Source organism: Bos grunniens, chromosome 4, assembly GCF_055505025.1.
Source record: "Bos grunniens cultivar Pamir isolate PY7600 chromosome 4, Bosgru_T2T1.0, whole genome shotgun sequence".
Taxonomy (NCBI): domain Eukaryota; kingdom Metazoa; phylum Chordata; class Mammalia; order Artiodactyla; family Bovidae; genus Bos; species Bos grunniens.
The window spans coordinates 2,643,916-2,660,095 of NC_141168.1; the positions used below are offsets into that span (position 1 = coordinate 2,643,916).

Sequence of the window (16,180 nt, forward strand, 5' to 3'; positions counted from 1 at the left end):
TTCAGCTTCAGTATCAGTCCTTCCAGTGAATATTCAGGACTGATTTCCTTTAGGAGGGACTGGTTGAATCACCTTGCTGTCCAAGGGACTCTCAAGAGTCTTCTCCACACACATTATTTTTACAGTAATTAAAATTCTTCTGGAAGCTCTGCTCTCTGGCGTTAGCGCCCACCCTCCCAGAGCCGTGGTGTCGGAGCCTCTGACAGCCATGAGCAGCGAGTGTCCTCCCCACTGGGCATCAGGGACGTGCCAGGAAAGAGCCCAGTCCAGCTCTGCCTCCAGCCCAGGGCACCTGCCGCCCCGCCCCCCCGACCCTCCAGGAGCACGATGAAGGGATGGGGGGCGCTGATCTATTTGGCCCCTCCTTCCTCTGGATGCGGTGACTCCAGGGGCAAGTGTGACCCATGGCTGAGGCTCCTGCCCCTTGCGTGCTCCCTGGAACCTAGCAAACACTCAGCGAGCAGGGGCTGAACGGATGCACAGCACACACAGGTACAGATAACTTCCTGCAGATGGAACGTGCTCGTGAACCGTGAGGACAGGGGGAAGGGAGCTGGCAGGGTACTGTGGGCTCCGGGATGCGCCCCGACTCACCCGGGGGTCGGACCACACTTCCAGCAGCAGCCTCGTGGGTGGGGACCCCCTCCCTCTTTATCTCACACACCCCACTCTTGGACCTGCTTCATTCCAGCAAGGAAGTGAGAAACAGATGGTTTCAAGTCCCCAGAGTGGCTGGGTCCCCACCTCCCTGGAATGATGAACGCCCTGGCGTCCCCACCAGCCCAGGCCTCAGGCTGTTCCACGGGCTGGTTTGGAAAGATGCTTGTGGGGCAGAAGCAAGGTCGTGGGGCCACACAGCTGGGGCGATGCAGCACGCCCAGCCCCCAGAGCAGACACCCACCGCTGCCTTACAAGACGAGTTCTTCATGGAGGCTCATTCCCGCCGGGAAAAGAAATTTAGACACGCAACCTGCTAGTAATATTTTAAATCAAGTCTGTTCTCGGGTTTCCCTTGCAGCTCAGCTGGTAAAGAACCCGCCTGCAATGACAGCTGGGTTCAATCCCTGGGTCAGGACGATCCCCAGCAGAAGGGAAAGGCTACCCACTCCAATATTCTGGCCTGGAGAAGCCCATGGACTATATAGTCCATGGGGTCGCAGAGTCAGGCATGACTGAGAGACTTTCACTTCACTTTATTTTAGTAACACCGAGAGGATTATTATTTAATCTGAACCCCCTACAACATTTAGAAAGCAAGAAACAAAAAAAATCAAGCTCATTTTGTTGGTTGGTAGATCAAGGAAAGATACAAGCAACGGGTAATTTGTTTCTGTAAATAGGTCATTTCACAAAAACCTTGGCGCCCTCCACAGAAATAAGGTGACGACTCGACTATTTTCTCCTTGTTGTCACTCCAGAAGGTGTTTCCCCACCCACCGACCCACGCAGGGAGGTCAATATACACTCTATATTGCAACCTGGCAGTTTGATGGCTAACGGGCAGTTAAGTGGAGATTTCTGTTTAAGAGGAAATGCCCAGTTCAGGCCTGCCAGGTGGCACTAGAGGTAAAGACCCCGCCTGCCAGTGCAGGAGACATAAGAGACACGGGTTTGATCCCTAGGCTGAGAAGATTCCCTGGAGGAGGGCATGGCAACCCACTCCAGTACTCTTGCCTGGGGAATCCCATGGACAGAGGGGCCTGGCGGGCTACTGTCCGTGGGGTTGCAAAGAGTTGGCATAACTGCAGCGGCTTAGCACGCGCATCCACCCGGTTTCATCTTACATCAGAGCATGTCGCTCCGCTGATTCTTTTCGCTGTCACAAATGGACGAGCATTGCTGTCACATAGCAAACAATGGCTCACAGGCCTAAACTTAGTTTGACAGGGACATCTAATTTTTTATCCCGTGTGATAGTCCAACAATGTCCGGTCCCCACCCCCACTGGGCCCCACGCCCTTTGTTTAAACACCGCTCGGGCCCAAAGCCGAAAGTCAGGAAATGCCAAGTCAGGCGGATTCTGGGTAAGTCCGAGCCTCTGACAGGAAAATCAAAGACAGGACAAGCAGCTCGCAGGCGACGTCGCCCCACGTGCATTTCCTGAAGCCCCTCGGTTTGAGCGAGCTACCAAAAATATCTCTGGCAAGTCCTCTCGAGTGCTGGAGAAAGCTGGCTTGTGAAAGATGCGGGAACATTAGCATTTTCTCCCTTGGATAGTTCCTGAATCCTTCTGAGGATTCTTGGGGAAGAACCGTTTTGCAAATGGCCTGGGAGCATGACCCAATTTCTTCCCGTGTCTTAAGAACAATTTCCAGGTGACTGTGTAAATAAAGGCAAGCGAAGAGAACATCCCTGAAGAGCAGGAATGGTCTTATTTGTCCCACGTGAACGAGCTGCTTCCATGAGAAAGCAAGAAAAACAAAACAAAACAAAAAAATAGACATTCTCCTGCCCTTGCGAACTCACCAGTGACAGAACCCGGAATGCTTTTTAGGAAAAAGCTAATTGTACGATAGCTGCATATTCAGAAAACACCTACTGTGTGCCCAGAATTGTGCCAGGTGCTGGATGCCACAATGAACCCTGCGGCCCCACACCCAGCCCCGCCCCGGTGCTGACGGGGCTGCAGGCACAGCTCGGCCCCGGGGGGCACAGCCTCTGGGGGGCAGGGGAGGGCTCCGTCAACGCTCGCTAGAGGTCATAGAAGCACAACCCATTTCGTAACAAAACGGAGGCCTTACTGCCCTCCAGCTCTGTGAGGAGGGAGACTCGTCTCCCCCTGCGGCATCTCAGAATTGAGAGGGGCGTCTGGCACCCGGTGGGTTCCAGGCAAATATCTGTCAAGTGCATGAACACGTCGTCTTGCCGATTATCAGGCTGTCCAGGGAAAACTCTGGACCATGGGTTTATGCTTATAAAAGGAAAATACCTACAACACTTCCAGGCTCAAAATGAAAGGGAGGCAAGGGAGATGGCCAAAAAGGATCCCTGTGGCCCGAGCGAGCTGCAACCACTCAGCATCTCAGTCAGGATGAAGAGTCTCTGCGTCTGCCTAGTCTACCATCTCAGAGGGAGTGTCCCATACCCTTTCTCCACTCTTCCTTTCAGGAAAACTCATACTAATACCAGATTGAACCATCAGGTATTTTAAACCTATGTGTCAACCCCCACAAGAAATTGCTCCAGCTCTCCTGCCTGGCACTGTTTAATAAATCAACAGGGCCATTTCAGGGCCTGGTGTGACCGCTTTATGAGCACATGGCAGGGTCCTGACCACTTAACCAGAGTCATCAAGCCATACTTTCTTCTTATTATTAGAGAGACTGGTGAACACTTGCAATGCAACTGACAGAGGAAAGGTGGTATTTGTGTCACAGAATATTTGTATGAAAAAACCCACTTTCTGTTATTGCTTGCTGCTACATCGTATTTGTCTTCTGGAAGGAAGATGAAATATTCCTTTAGATGTATTTGAGACTGTGGAGTGATTCAGTCCCCAGAACTGGTGCTCCCAGCGAATGACAGAGCTCCTCTAGAAATAGGAGCAGGGGCTGATCTTAGCCCAGCTTCTCCCTTATGGATGAAAAAACCAAGACCCGAGTAGTGGAGGGGCTTTGCCCCCATCTACCCAAGCCCGAGAATAGCCCAGCTGGATGGCTGCCTCCATCAGAACCTTGCAAGGCAACTTCACCCAGAGCATGAGAAGGGATCAACCCCCAACCCTGCCAGATCCAAGGACCCTGGTCAAAGACTCTGTCCGCCAGCTGGAAAATCCATATCAAGAGCCATGCACGTTTTTAAAATATTTTTAAATAAACTCGGCTTCCCTGATGGTTCAGTGGGGAAGGAACCCACCTGCTATGCAGGAGACACAGGAGATGTGGGTTCGATCCCTGGGTCAGGAAGATCCCCTGGAGGAGGAAATGGCAACCCACTCCAATATTCTTGCCTGGACAATCCCATGGACAGAGAGTGTTGGTGGGCTACAGTCCACGGGATTGCAAAGAGTCAGACAGGACCAAGCACCAAAGAAGCTCAAATCTACACATGTGTTTAAAACAAAATCTTAAACCCCCAAATCTTCACCCCAAGTGAAGCACCCAGCCTGCTCTCTTCACAGCCTTTCCTGACCCAACCCGCTGAGGGGTGGGCCTTGTCCTTCATGGGCTACATGATCTCAGCATGCTCGTGAGCCAGTCTTCTTGTGACTTTGGGGCCTTTGGACGAACCTGAGCAGGTCTGGTGTGTGGGACAGGCCTCCATGGCAGTTTCTGAGCCTATCTCTAGGCCTGTTCCCAGCCGTGCGTCCCTGGGTTTGTCAAGGAGGATCCTACCGACACCAAGACCTCATTCCTCCTGCAGCCGCTGGCCCGGGAATTACTATTTTCCAGTGTCCACTCCTTTCCAGTGTCAACAGCCCCGTGGGACAGGCTCTATGCCACCACACTAGTGGTTGCCACCGGGCAGAGCCAGGCCCTGAAGCCTGCCGCGATCGATGCTGTCCCTGCTGATTAATCCATTAATGTCCATGCTGATCAGGACATGTGTCCTGCGGCAGGAGGGTGGGATGGGGCTCTCTCTAGGACTCAGTTCTCAGAGCTGGGAGAAGAAAGATCTGGGAAGAAGAAATGAAGCTGCTGAGTAAGAACAGCTGTCCAGAAGCCTGCCCAGTGGGCGTGCCCCTGTCTCGCTTCTCCCTGCCACAGTCCTGCTCACCAGAGTGGTCCTGGGTCCCTGTGCATCCCCAGTGCTCTGGCCCCTGTGAGGGCTCGGTCCCCTGACACTGGACCCTCAGCCGCAGCTCCTAGGGGACAGCACTGTCCTGCCGTGAGACGTTTTAAGTCACAAAGACTTCGCTTCTGAGAAATTTCTCACGTCCTCTAAGATCTTCTAGAAGAGACTCGTTCTAAGCCTCTTCAGGGCATTTATGCTCCCGGCTGGTTGCAATCAATATTTTTCCAAGTTTTATAACCATTTATCTAGGAAACTAGAAATAACCACAATAGATTTCCCACCCATTTCCTTATCCTTGAACTTCTTTTCCTTGGGGTTATCCTGCCTTCCAGCTACTGATTCATCACCTATCAGTTTTGACTTAATCTCTGATAACCCTGTCATGAGCATTCAAAGCCAGTCCCCCATTGTCCCTCGTCTTAAAATATCCCTGCCTTCACGTCTTCTTAAGATTCACTCTAAATAAAATCCCCAAAACAAAGACGAATGGAAACCCAGCAGCACGCTCTGACTCCGTGTGCAAGCAAACACCCTACACCAGATCTGTCCACTTGCAGTGTTTTCTTGACAACTCGAAATCTCAGGCCCTAGCACGTTGTGCAATTAACTGCATATGCAGCCTGTTTTCAGATCGTTTTCTGCTTCTGCACCTGGGCCAGCAGAGTTTTCAATCAGATTATCATCAAATGGCGTGTTCCTCACACAGCCTCCGGGGGGGTTGAGGGTAAGGGCTGAACGTCTAATACACACCAGGAGCTACACTCAGAACACGACGATTATGGTCCTTTGGTTAACCTCATTGAACATACAAGGAAAAAGAGTCTTTGAAGAGTAGCCTTTCAGGGAGTAGCCGGCAGAGCTGGGATTTGAACCCAGTTCTGTAGGACACAGAGGCTGGGCTCACTCAGTAAGTCATGGCCTTTGCCCTGAGTGAGGGCATGTACCTTACGGGGCGACAAGGCCAACATGCAGGAGGGCTGCAAAGCGATGCCCTCCCACAGATCTGCTGGGAAGTTGCACTCAGGGCCGCTCCCCATCTGCACACCTCCAGCGAATCTCCAGTCTTCTCCAGGCTTCCGTCCCCAGAATCCAGCTCTGCTGCTCCAGAACGAGGGGCCAGCACCAACGGGGAAAGTTACAAGACACCGGGCTACAAGCGGAAGCAGCCGGCAGCCCCCTGGGCAGCCTGGAGGCGGTGATGCCCACACAGACCTGAACGGCCACAGGGGGCAGAGGGACAAGACGAGCTTCCCGACGCCAGGGCCACAGCACCCACTGCCACGAGGGCATGGGCAGGCAACATCCACATCTCCCCGTGGGCAGCGTTTCAGGACCTCCGCCAGGAGGAAGACTGGGACCAGCTTTGGGCCCTTCACAGGTCTGGCCCCAGAGCCCCATCTGTGAGACAGTCCTCCCGGCTCCCTCACCCAAGTCCCGCTGCCTCATCCCTCCTGTAACCCCCTTTCGTCCTCCGTACTCCAGGGTGGGTGCCTGGCAGCCTCTCAATAGTATTTGTCCTAGCCCTTCAGCTCTCACACATGCTGCATGCTACTTCACTTTGGTTGTGTCCAACTCTTTGTGACCCTATGGACTATATAGCCTTCCAGGCTCCTCTGTAAGGCAAGAATACTGGAGTGAGTTGCCGTGCCCTCCTGAGGGGATCTTCCCTGCAGCTCCTGCATTGTACGCAGATTCTTTACCACTGAGCTACTGGGGAAGCCTGTCAGCCCTCATTCACATCTCTAGACATAAATATCATGCCATCTTACTGATGAGAACGTGGAGGGCCAGAGCATTAAATGACTGAGCTGCTGCCTAAGGGTCAAGAGCAGGGACACCAGGACCGAATCCCAGCTGCACAGTTCCTGGGTGCAGAGATTGGCAAAGTCGGTTAACTTCTGAGTCCTCCATCCTCACCTATAACATGAGGGTAATAATAGCAGTACCTTACTTCTTAGGTTGGATGGCATCACCGACTCAATGGACATGAGTTTGGATAAACTCCGGGAGTTGGTAATGGACAGGGAGGCCTGGTGTGCTGTGGTTCATGGGGTCGCAAAGAGTCAGACACAACTGAGCGGCTGCACTGAACTGAACTGAACTTCTTAGGTTGTTGTGGGGAGTCAATGAATGAATGTGCACTAAGTGTTTAGGACAGTAGCTGGCGCGGGGCGACGCTGCACGAGTGATGGCACTGACGGTGGTGGTGATGGTGAGTGAAGCAGTGAAGATGGTGATGATGGTGATGAGGATGGTGGTCATGGTGATGGTAGTCATGGTGATGGTGGTGTGCGTACACAAGTGCCGATGATGGTGGCGGTGGGGATAATGATAGTGCTCCTGCTGGTGGTGGTGGTGGTGATGATGGCAGTGATGATGGTGGTGATGGTGATGAGGATGGTGGTCATGGTGACGGTGGTGGTGATGATGGTGGTGATGATGGTGGTGGTGGTGATGGCACTGATGGTGGTGGTAGTCATGGTGATGGTAGTCATGGTGATGGTGATGGTGAAGGTAGTCTTGGTGACGATGATAGTAGTGGTGGTGATGATCACAGTGATGATGATGGTAGCCATGGCGATGATGGTGGTGATGGTGGCGGGCATCACACAAGCAATCCTGATGATTATCCTCACCATCATTTGCTCGGGTCATAGTAGAATCAGGAGATTTAACTCACCCCTCGGGCTCCTTGTCCAAAAGGCTTTTCTTCGCATCACAGGAAGAGCATCAGGGCAGCCTGAAGAAACTGCTTCTTGGTTTGCTGCCTTTTTGAATAGGCTGACGACATTAAAGGTGACCATGCCAAAGCCTTGGACAGACTCCCTCACAGGCCATCCCTTGGTTTCACGGCCTGAAACAGACATTGGCTTTGGTAGCCTCGTCTCCAGTCAACCGGTCTGAAAGAGCAAAGGCAGCAGCCCCTAAGTCCCAATGATCCTGAAACCCACAGAGACAGAAAGTCTCCTCCATGGAACTCTTGCTTCTTTTGCTCTCTTGCTCCCTAATGAGCCGCTGCTATGGTGTCAGGAAGCTCACAGCAGCGCTTTGCTGGAGGACTTCAGGGGGACCAGGAAGGACCGCCAGGGCCTGAAGTGCCTGAGGAAGGACATGGCCTTGTACAACCCCCAAAGGAGGAGCAGCTCAAACTCCAGAACCCCCAGACACACTCACGCACATATGTGCGCACACACACACACACACCTTCTTCCTGAGTGTCCTGTACCTGCAGCCCCAGCACCCTCAGGAGCAGCACAGGAGCAGGGACCACACTGCAGTCAGGAGGGGCCCCTCGGCAGAAGACACAGAAAGGGGGTCCAGGGCCACCACTCAACCTGGCACCTTTGCAGACCAGTCGAGCGCTCGCCCTGCAAAGACTACGGGCAGATGGACCAAGCTCAGCTTCCTTTCCAGGACTCGTTTTCATTGGTGCAGAATTCACAGAATTGCTCCAGACGAAGATAGCTGATGGCACACCCCTCCTTCCTTCTGTCCCACCCTGACCGTGACCTCTCAGGGCGAGCCCACCTCCCCAGGCTCAGCCAGCGGCCACCAGGCCCGGGTCAGATGAGTCTCGCCTGGCAGAGCCGCGTGGGAAAGGTGAGCGCAGGCGTCCTGCCCAGCCGCGGCGGCACACATGGCCGCCCTCCAGGCCGACAGATGGGTCAGGCTAACGAGGGCCATCTGCACGGAGTCCAGGCTGCCATGTGTCCAGCAGATTCTCCTGGAAACCAGCAAGTTGCTGAGGCAGAAGGTGGAGGGAGGGGCAGAGCAAGCGGCCTGGAGAGAGGAAGGACCCGGCCCTGGGACTCACGCTCGCTGACAACTTCATTCACAGTCGCGGCAGGACACTTAGTGGTGAATGGCCTCAGTTTGCTCGTCTGCAAAACGGGGCTGTGACTAGTTCCCACAGCCCAGGGTTTTTATAAAGAATAAATGAAATAACGTGTCGCACAGCAGTCAGGAAACTAAGACGACCCCTCCGTGCCAGCATATTTTAGTAGTTTTCAGCCTTTAACCTCCCATCTGCCCATCTCACCATTTCTGCTCTAGGAGTGGGTAGAACAGCATGGACAGAAGAGCTTCATTTCCGTCCTGAGACGAGCAAAGTTACATGTTGTAAAATAAGTATGGCAAGGGACTTCCCTGGGGTACAGGGGTGAAGAATCTGCCTGCCCACGCAGGGGACACAGGTTTGATCCCTGGTGGGGAACTAAGATCCCGCACACTGTGGAGCAACGGAGCCCGTGAGCCACCACCACCGAGTCCGCACGCCCTGGAGCCCACACCAGAGAAGCCCCGCATGAAGCAAGTAGAGAAAGCCCGAGTGCTGAAACGAAGACCCAGTACAGCCAAAAAAAATTGTTTTAAAAAATACAGTTATGTGCAGCCAGAAATCAGCCAGTGTGAGCTGGAATGAGATGCTGAGTGTGGGTATCCATGCAGAGGTGGTGAATGGTCAAGGCACCCAGAGCTCCAAGAGCAGCCAGCCTGCAGAGGCAGGTCTTGGCTTAGCCGCGCTCGGCCAGGGGGCAGGACCACAGCTTCCTCCCCTGTGAGGAGCGAAGGAGCTCGTCTGCATGAAGGTTGAGAAACGTGGAGAGGGCCAGAGCATCGCTCAGAATTTGGGGGGCAGGAGTGAGCGTGCCCCACGCCTCTGCTCTTCCTGTTACTCAGAAACACTTGGCACATTTCTCTCAAGCCAAATCTCCCCTGCAATTAGGGTGGATTTATACGACTACCCAGATCCCAAGTGATTTCATTGAAACAAATATTTAGGGGTATAAGTATGCCCCACGCAATACTGGGGACATAATTATACTTTTAAAGATATCATTGTGCATCTGAAACTCAAGTTTGAGCACCCAGAGTATTTTCATTTCCTAAAAAAAAAAAAGAGGCCATCTTACCTGCTGTGGAAATTGACTCGTGTGGTCAATGATGAAAGCACAGCTCAGCACCAGGGGCTGTGACACTGTGACTGAGATTTATTCCAATCCTCAAATTTTGAAAAGCATGACACAGACACGGGGCTTCCCAGGCGTGAAACCCAGACGTTGGCTGACTCGGGGTTCAGCCCGTGTGCACCTTGGGACAGAAGCCGGGAATCATCGCCAACACCTGCAGAGCTTCTGCTAGTGTTTGGCCCTGGAAATATTTTCATAATGATGATTAAATCAGATGTTAGTGGTGCCTGCTTAGGAAGCTCCAGTGATGAGTATTCTTTGCTTTCTTTTATGACTCTGAATATTCTGATTAAAGTTTAATTAAAAAGTAAAACATTTCAATCCAGCTCCTGCACTGCCCTGAAATTCAGGTTGGAACCCTGAGGTTGAAGGGTCCTGCTCTCAGCCCACACCGTCTCCTCCTTCACCACCTTCTGTCTTCATCCAATTGTGTTGACACCAGCAGGCCCCAGCCCTGCCCTTCCCACAGGACCTAGCACTACAAAAGCTAAAACTGGGGAAATATGAGTTCTCAAGTGATTTTGCAGAAAAGTAAATGTGTAGGCCCACGGGAGTCGGTCACTGAGCTTGGGACAATCGTGTGCGTCGCGTCGTCCACTGTTTACAGACGAGCACTTTTACACCAATTAGCACCAGCTTCTCGAAGGTAAAGATTGAATCTCATGTTGTCCGTTCACTCATTTATTCACTCAGGCATGGAACAAACAGTCCCTGAGCCTCAGAGACGGAGGCCAGAGGTAAGGACCAACGTGTGCCTGCCATCAGAAGAGTCACAACAGCTGGGGACACTTGAGTGAGTCGGGAACAGTCACAGCACCAGCACAGCAGGCAGACCCACAAACCCAAGCCCTCAGGAGACAGCCCTGGGCGTCAGGCCTCCATCATCGCCTTCATTTAATCTGCACTTACTGGGCATCTGTTAAAGCCAGGCCCTGCTCCCGGTGCTTTACATAAGACAGCCCGGTGACAGCTGACATCTGAGCAGAGGCGGTGGCCCTTGAACTGAGACTCAGACGAGGAAACGAGGTGTGTTCAGGAAAGACTGGAGGAAGAGGGTTCCAGGCAAGGGAAGAGCGGGGACAGAGTCCCGGGGCAGGCTTTGGGTTTGGCTCATGGACCCGAAAAATGGTCAGTGGGGCTGCTGCAGGGCCTGCAGGGGCCCTGGGCCCAGGGTTTCCCATACACTGGTCCTCGGTCGTGAGGAGGTCCCACTGATGAGACGAGGACAGTAAGGATAGTAGCGGTGACCTTGTGCATAAAAACTCAAGCTTATTCGATTGAAAAGATCACCTTTGTTCTGAAGTTGGTCTTTTCAGTCCAAGAATGTCCTGCCATTCATAAAATGATGGTGTTAATAACAGTGCATGCGTGCTCTGTCGCCTCAGTCGTGACCAACTCTTTGTGACCCCATGGACTGTAGCCCGCCAGGCTCCTCTGTCCGTGAGACTCTCCAGGCCAGAATACTGGAGTGGGTAGTCATGCCCCCTTCCAGGGGATCTTCCCAACCCAGGGATCCAACCTGCATCTCCTGTGTTGCAGGGAGATTTCTTTATCCACTGAGCCACCTCGGAAGCCCGCTAATAATAGGAGGGCTTTTTAAAGTCCCTAACAATAAGTAAATAGGTAAAAAGGAGAGAGAAACGCACACACGCACACGCAGAGAACACAGAGACACAAACGCAGAGAGAGGCCAGTCCCCGAGGTTACGGGCCCGTTTTGTAAAATTTTAGATGACATCCAAGTGTGGAAAGCACTCGAATAACCTACTCGCTTATGGTACAGGCAGGGCAATCCATCTTCAGACAGGCTGAGAAACACCCCGAGATCACACGGGCTCCCAACTCGGGTGCCCAATTCCTTCTCCACTGTGACTCATCCCACCTGTCAGCCGTCACAGGTCCATCCTAGACCTGGAACTCACAGACGGACGGCCCTCCTCCAGCCAGCACATGCTCTGGGCCTCCGTCGGGAGAGAGCAGACCCCGAATTCCACACGGAGCTCATCTGAGTAGCAGACAGCCACTCCTTCCTGGCTACAAAGGCCTTCTTTCCTCCTGCTCAAGTGGAAGGTTAAACTGTAGGTGACTGCTAACAAAGGTAAAACTATAATAATTTTAAAAATCCAAGAAGCCAAGTTTCCACAATTTAATTAGGTAATTTGTTTCAGAGCCTCCACCGTGAATTACCCACGAAATAAAGATCTGATGCACTTACTGTTCTCCTGCACCATCAAGCTGAACTGGTAAATTAGTGATCAGTTCAGTTCAGTCGCTCAGTCTCGTCCGACTCTTTGCGACCCCACAAATCACAGCACACCAGGCCTCCCTGTCCATCACCAACTCCCGGAGTTCACTCAAACTCACGTCCATTGAGTCGGTGATGCCATCCAGCCATCTCATCCTCTGTCATCCCCTTCTCCTCCTGCCACCAATCGCTCCCAGCATGAGAGGCTTTTCCAATGAGTCAACTCTTCGCATGAGGTGGCCAAAGTATTGGAGCTTCAGCTTTAGCATCATTCCTTCCAAAGAAATCCCAGGGCTGATCTCCTTCAGAATGGACTAGTTGGATCTCCTTGCAGTCCAGGGGACTCTCAAGAGTCTTCTCCAACACCACAGTTCAAAAGCATCAATTCTTTGGTGCTCAGCTTTCTTCACAGTCCAACTCTCACATCCATACATGACCACAGGAAAATCCATAGCCTTGACTAGATGGACCTTTGTTGGCAAAGTAATTCTCTGCTTTTGAATATGCTATCAAGGTTGGTCATAACTTTCCTTCCAAGGAGTAAGCATCTTTTAATTTCATGGCTGCAGTCACCATCTGCAGTGATTTTGGAGCCCCAAAAAATAAAGTCTGACACTGTTTCCACTGTTTCCCCATCTATTTCCCATGAAGTGATGGGACCAGATGCCATGATCTTCATTTCCTGAAAGATGATGCTGTGAAAGTGCTGCACTCAATATGCCAGCAAATTTGGAAAACTCAGCAGTGGCCACAGGACTGGAAAAGGTCAGTTTTCATTCCAATCCCAAAGAAAGGCAATGCCAAAGAATGCTCAAACTACTGCACAATTACACTCATCTCACACGCTAGTAAAGTAATGCTCAAAATTCTCCAAGGCAGGCTTCAGCAATACGTGAACCGTGAAATTCCGCATGTTCAAGCTGGTTTTAGAAAAGGCAGAGGAACCAGAGATCAAATTGCCAACATCCGCTGGATCATGGAAAAAGCAAGAGAGTTCCAGAAAACATCTATTTCTGCTTTATTGCCTATGCCAAAGACTTTGACTGTGTAGATCACAATAAACTGTGGAAAATTCTGAAAGAGATGGGAATACCAGACCACCTGATCTGCCTCTTGAGAAACCTGTATGTAGGTCAGGAAGCAACAGTTAGAACTGGACACGGAACAACAGACTGGTTCCAAATAGGAAAAGGAGTTCGTCAAGGCTGTATATTGTCACCCTGCTTATTTAACTTATATGCAGAGCACATCATGAGAAACGCTGGGCTGGAAGAAGCACAAGCTGGAATCAAGATTGCCGGGAGAAATATCAATAACCTCAGATATGCAGATGACACCACCCTTATGGCAGAAAGTGAAGAGGAACTAAAGAGCCTCTTGATGAAAGTGAAAGAGGAGAGTGAAAAGGTTGGCTTAAAGCTCAACGTTCAGAAATTAGTGATAGTCACACATAAACACAGTAGAGTGCCACAGTGCTCGTATCCCCAGGGTCTGACAGTTTGCAGACTCCACTGAGATGAACTCACCCAGACTCCCATCCATTTTCCTGAGAGTAAAGCTGAGAAAAACAAACAAGAATTCTCTGAGTGACAAACAGGCCTTTTGGACTACTCACAATCCCCAAATATTTTGTTTGTGTATAAAGAAATGATTGACTGTGCCTGCTACGGGCTGAAGTGCCAGCGACTAGAGAGAGCAGCAGGGCTTCGTCCTTCAAAGCCTCCCAACGAGAGGGTCCCAAAGGATAGCGGCAATGAGCAGAATGCCCAGGCCCCTCAGGAAACGAGGCCCAAACCACCCACGAAGGCTCATCTCCCAAAGGGCCCGGGAATGGACTTCGATGCTGTTGGGTACCACCTGATGTCCTTGGCACCGTCTTGCTCCATGATGGTAACTTCTACAGCCATTATCCACAAACACAAGTAACAAAGCAGTTTGCAAGTGAATATGAAGCAAATGGGTTCCTGCTCCCATCCCCTGATTTGGATGTGTGTGTATATATATATTTTTTAATCTCTTTTTGAAAGCTCCATCTACACTCTTCCTCTAGCACTTCACCCATGAAAGACGCTGAAGAATCAGCCCCATGACTGTTCTACGATGAACAACCCTACTTCTGCTTATTTTCCTGAGCACTTGGAAAGGATTTTTTTACCTTCGGTTCTGACTTAATGAGAACACACCCTCTCCAGGTGGATATAGCCGGTGAAGCTGCCTTTTCCCTGGTAGACGAGCGGAGTGTGCGATGTTCAGCTTGTCACTTAATTGCTGTAGGTTGTGGTTTTTTAATCCATTAAATAGAGAAATTCATGAAACTATTGCAAAGGATTAATGAGATAATATTTGTAAAGTGATTGGAGATAATCTGTTGAAAAGCACATATAAATACAGAGTATTACTACTAAGTCTCTAAGGAATAATAAAATGTGTAATGACATGCCTGTGGTAATCTATACTTAATTATGTAATTTTCTAATACCCAGAAGGTATGCACAAGCAGAGATGAGCAAATTGCATTGTGTGGCAGTCATTTTGTGAGGTCACTGGTCATTAAAGTTTAATCATGCCCCATTAAAAAATAAAGATTTCTGTTTTCACTCTCTCCCAATAATTACTAATAATAACATGTGCACATGGTGAGGTATGAAGTCATATCGATTTTTTCAAAGCGAGTTTTCAGAAGGTCCACCCAGCCACCTCCGCCCATGCCCACACCCACCTGTCGGGACATCAAAGATGCGCCTTCTCTGTCTTCGGGGGCAGACACAAGCAGCTCGTGTGCAAGGCAGCGACTGACACAGCACGATCACCACTATCTGCTGACCTCGGAGCTGGATCTTTCCGAGCTGGGACCTGGGAGTTCTGGAAGAGGCTCGACGGGGTTGGAGACTTCGGCTCTGTTCCTGTCATCAGAAGCTCCATGGTTCTGGGACAGAGCGAGTGTCCTGTGAACATTTCTGAACAAGTAAATTAGTGGATGAATGAACGAGGCCCGGATAAACCCAAAAGTATCTCCCAGAGAAGGGCTTTGAGCTGGGCCCTGAGGAGGAGTGACTTGATCGCACATCCAGCCAGCAGGCCCAAAGGACTCATGGGGTGTGCCTCCGAGTAGGAATGTGACACTTCACCCCAGGGCTGGGGACGTGCTGGGGACCTGTCACAGGGGCCATCAAGTCTGGGGGTTCTTAGCTCCAAATCCTCCAAAAAGCTCTTTGGTCCAAAATCTCAGGCCCAAGGCAGACCCATACTTCCTGGAAACCGAATATTATTACCATATCTGCTGCTTCCAGCCCAGCACACGCACATCCGAGGCCACAGGCCAGTACCCCCAGAGGCTTCCATATAGAGTCCTGAGGGGTGTGGCCGCTCCCAGATGCAGTGGCCGTGAGCTGCGGGTCACCATGGAGCAATCCAGGGCAGACGCACTGTGCCCGGCCGAGGCAAGCGCACCGTGTGTTTCCGAGTTTTTCCATCGGCCTCTGGGCACACCCTCCTTGGACAGCTGGTGGATCCAACAGGTGGCAGCACCTGACGGCTTGGCGCGCTCCCTGGCGCCCGGCTCTGTGCACAGGTGACCTCGGGTGAGCCAGGCCAGGGCTCAGCTTCCTCGGGTCTCAGGTAGGAGCAAGTGAACCTGCCTCACCTCCTCTCTGACCCTCCCCTGCACCCACGTCGTGCACCGGAGCCCCCTGGAGCTCGCCGCAAACCAGCTATCATGGGAATCAAGGAGGATCCAGAGAACAAGCAGGCAAGAGTCTGTGGGACACTCCTGGACGCTGCCCAGTCTGGGACACTGGACAGGTGTGGGACACTCTGGTCTCACCACCTACCCGCCCCCGGCCTCAGCCCCTCCGCCCACCAGGTGAGGCTGTTGGACGAGCTCAGAGGCCCCGTCCTGGCCCCCAGGTGTGCCAGCATCATCTGAGACAGGTTGCAAACGCCGATGCCGATGGTGGGGCCCGGAATCCACAACAACGGCCCCCAGAGTGGACACGCCAGCCAGGTGGGGGGATAAGCACGCGTGTCTCCAGAGCACCTCCCACCCTGCAGCTGGTGCGCCCCTAGACACGGAGCTCCGTGGCGGGGAGGGGCCACAGCCTCCCACCGGCGCCTCCATCGGTGGCTCATTGGTCACCGATGACCAATGACCAGTCATCCAGGGCTGCCCGCCAGCTTCTTCCTCCCCGTTTGTGAGAGACTCTATTCACACCAAGGTCTGCACCATCCCCTGGGAG

The 16,180-nt window shown here is 52.0% G+C and overlaps 1 long non-coding RNA gene across 1 annotated transcript; it reads right to left on the reverse strand.

Moving 5' to 3' along the window:
• Positions 1-11,832: 11,832 nt before the first annotated feature.
• Positions 11,833-15,753, reverse strand: LOC147373383 (uncharacterized). The gene is made up of 2 exons (XR_015163084.1): positions 15,218-15,753; positions 11,833-14,902 (listed from the first exon to the last, which is right to left on the reverse strand). It is a non-coding gene; the product is annotated as an uncharacterized LOC147373383 (long non-coding RNA).
• Between the last annotated feature and the right edge of the window lie 427 nt (positions 15,754-16,180).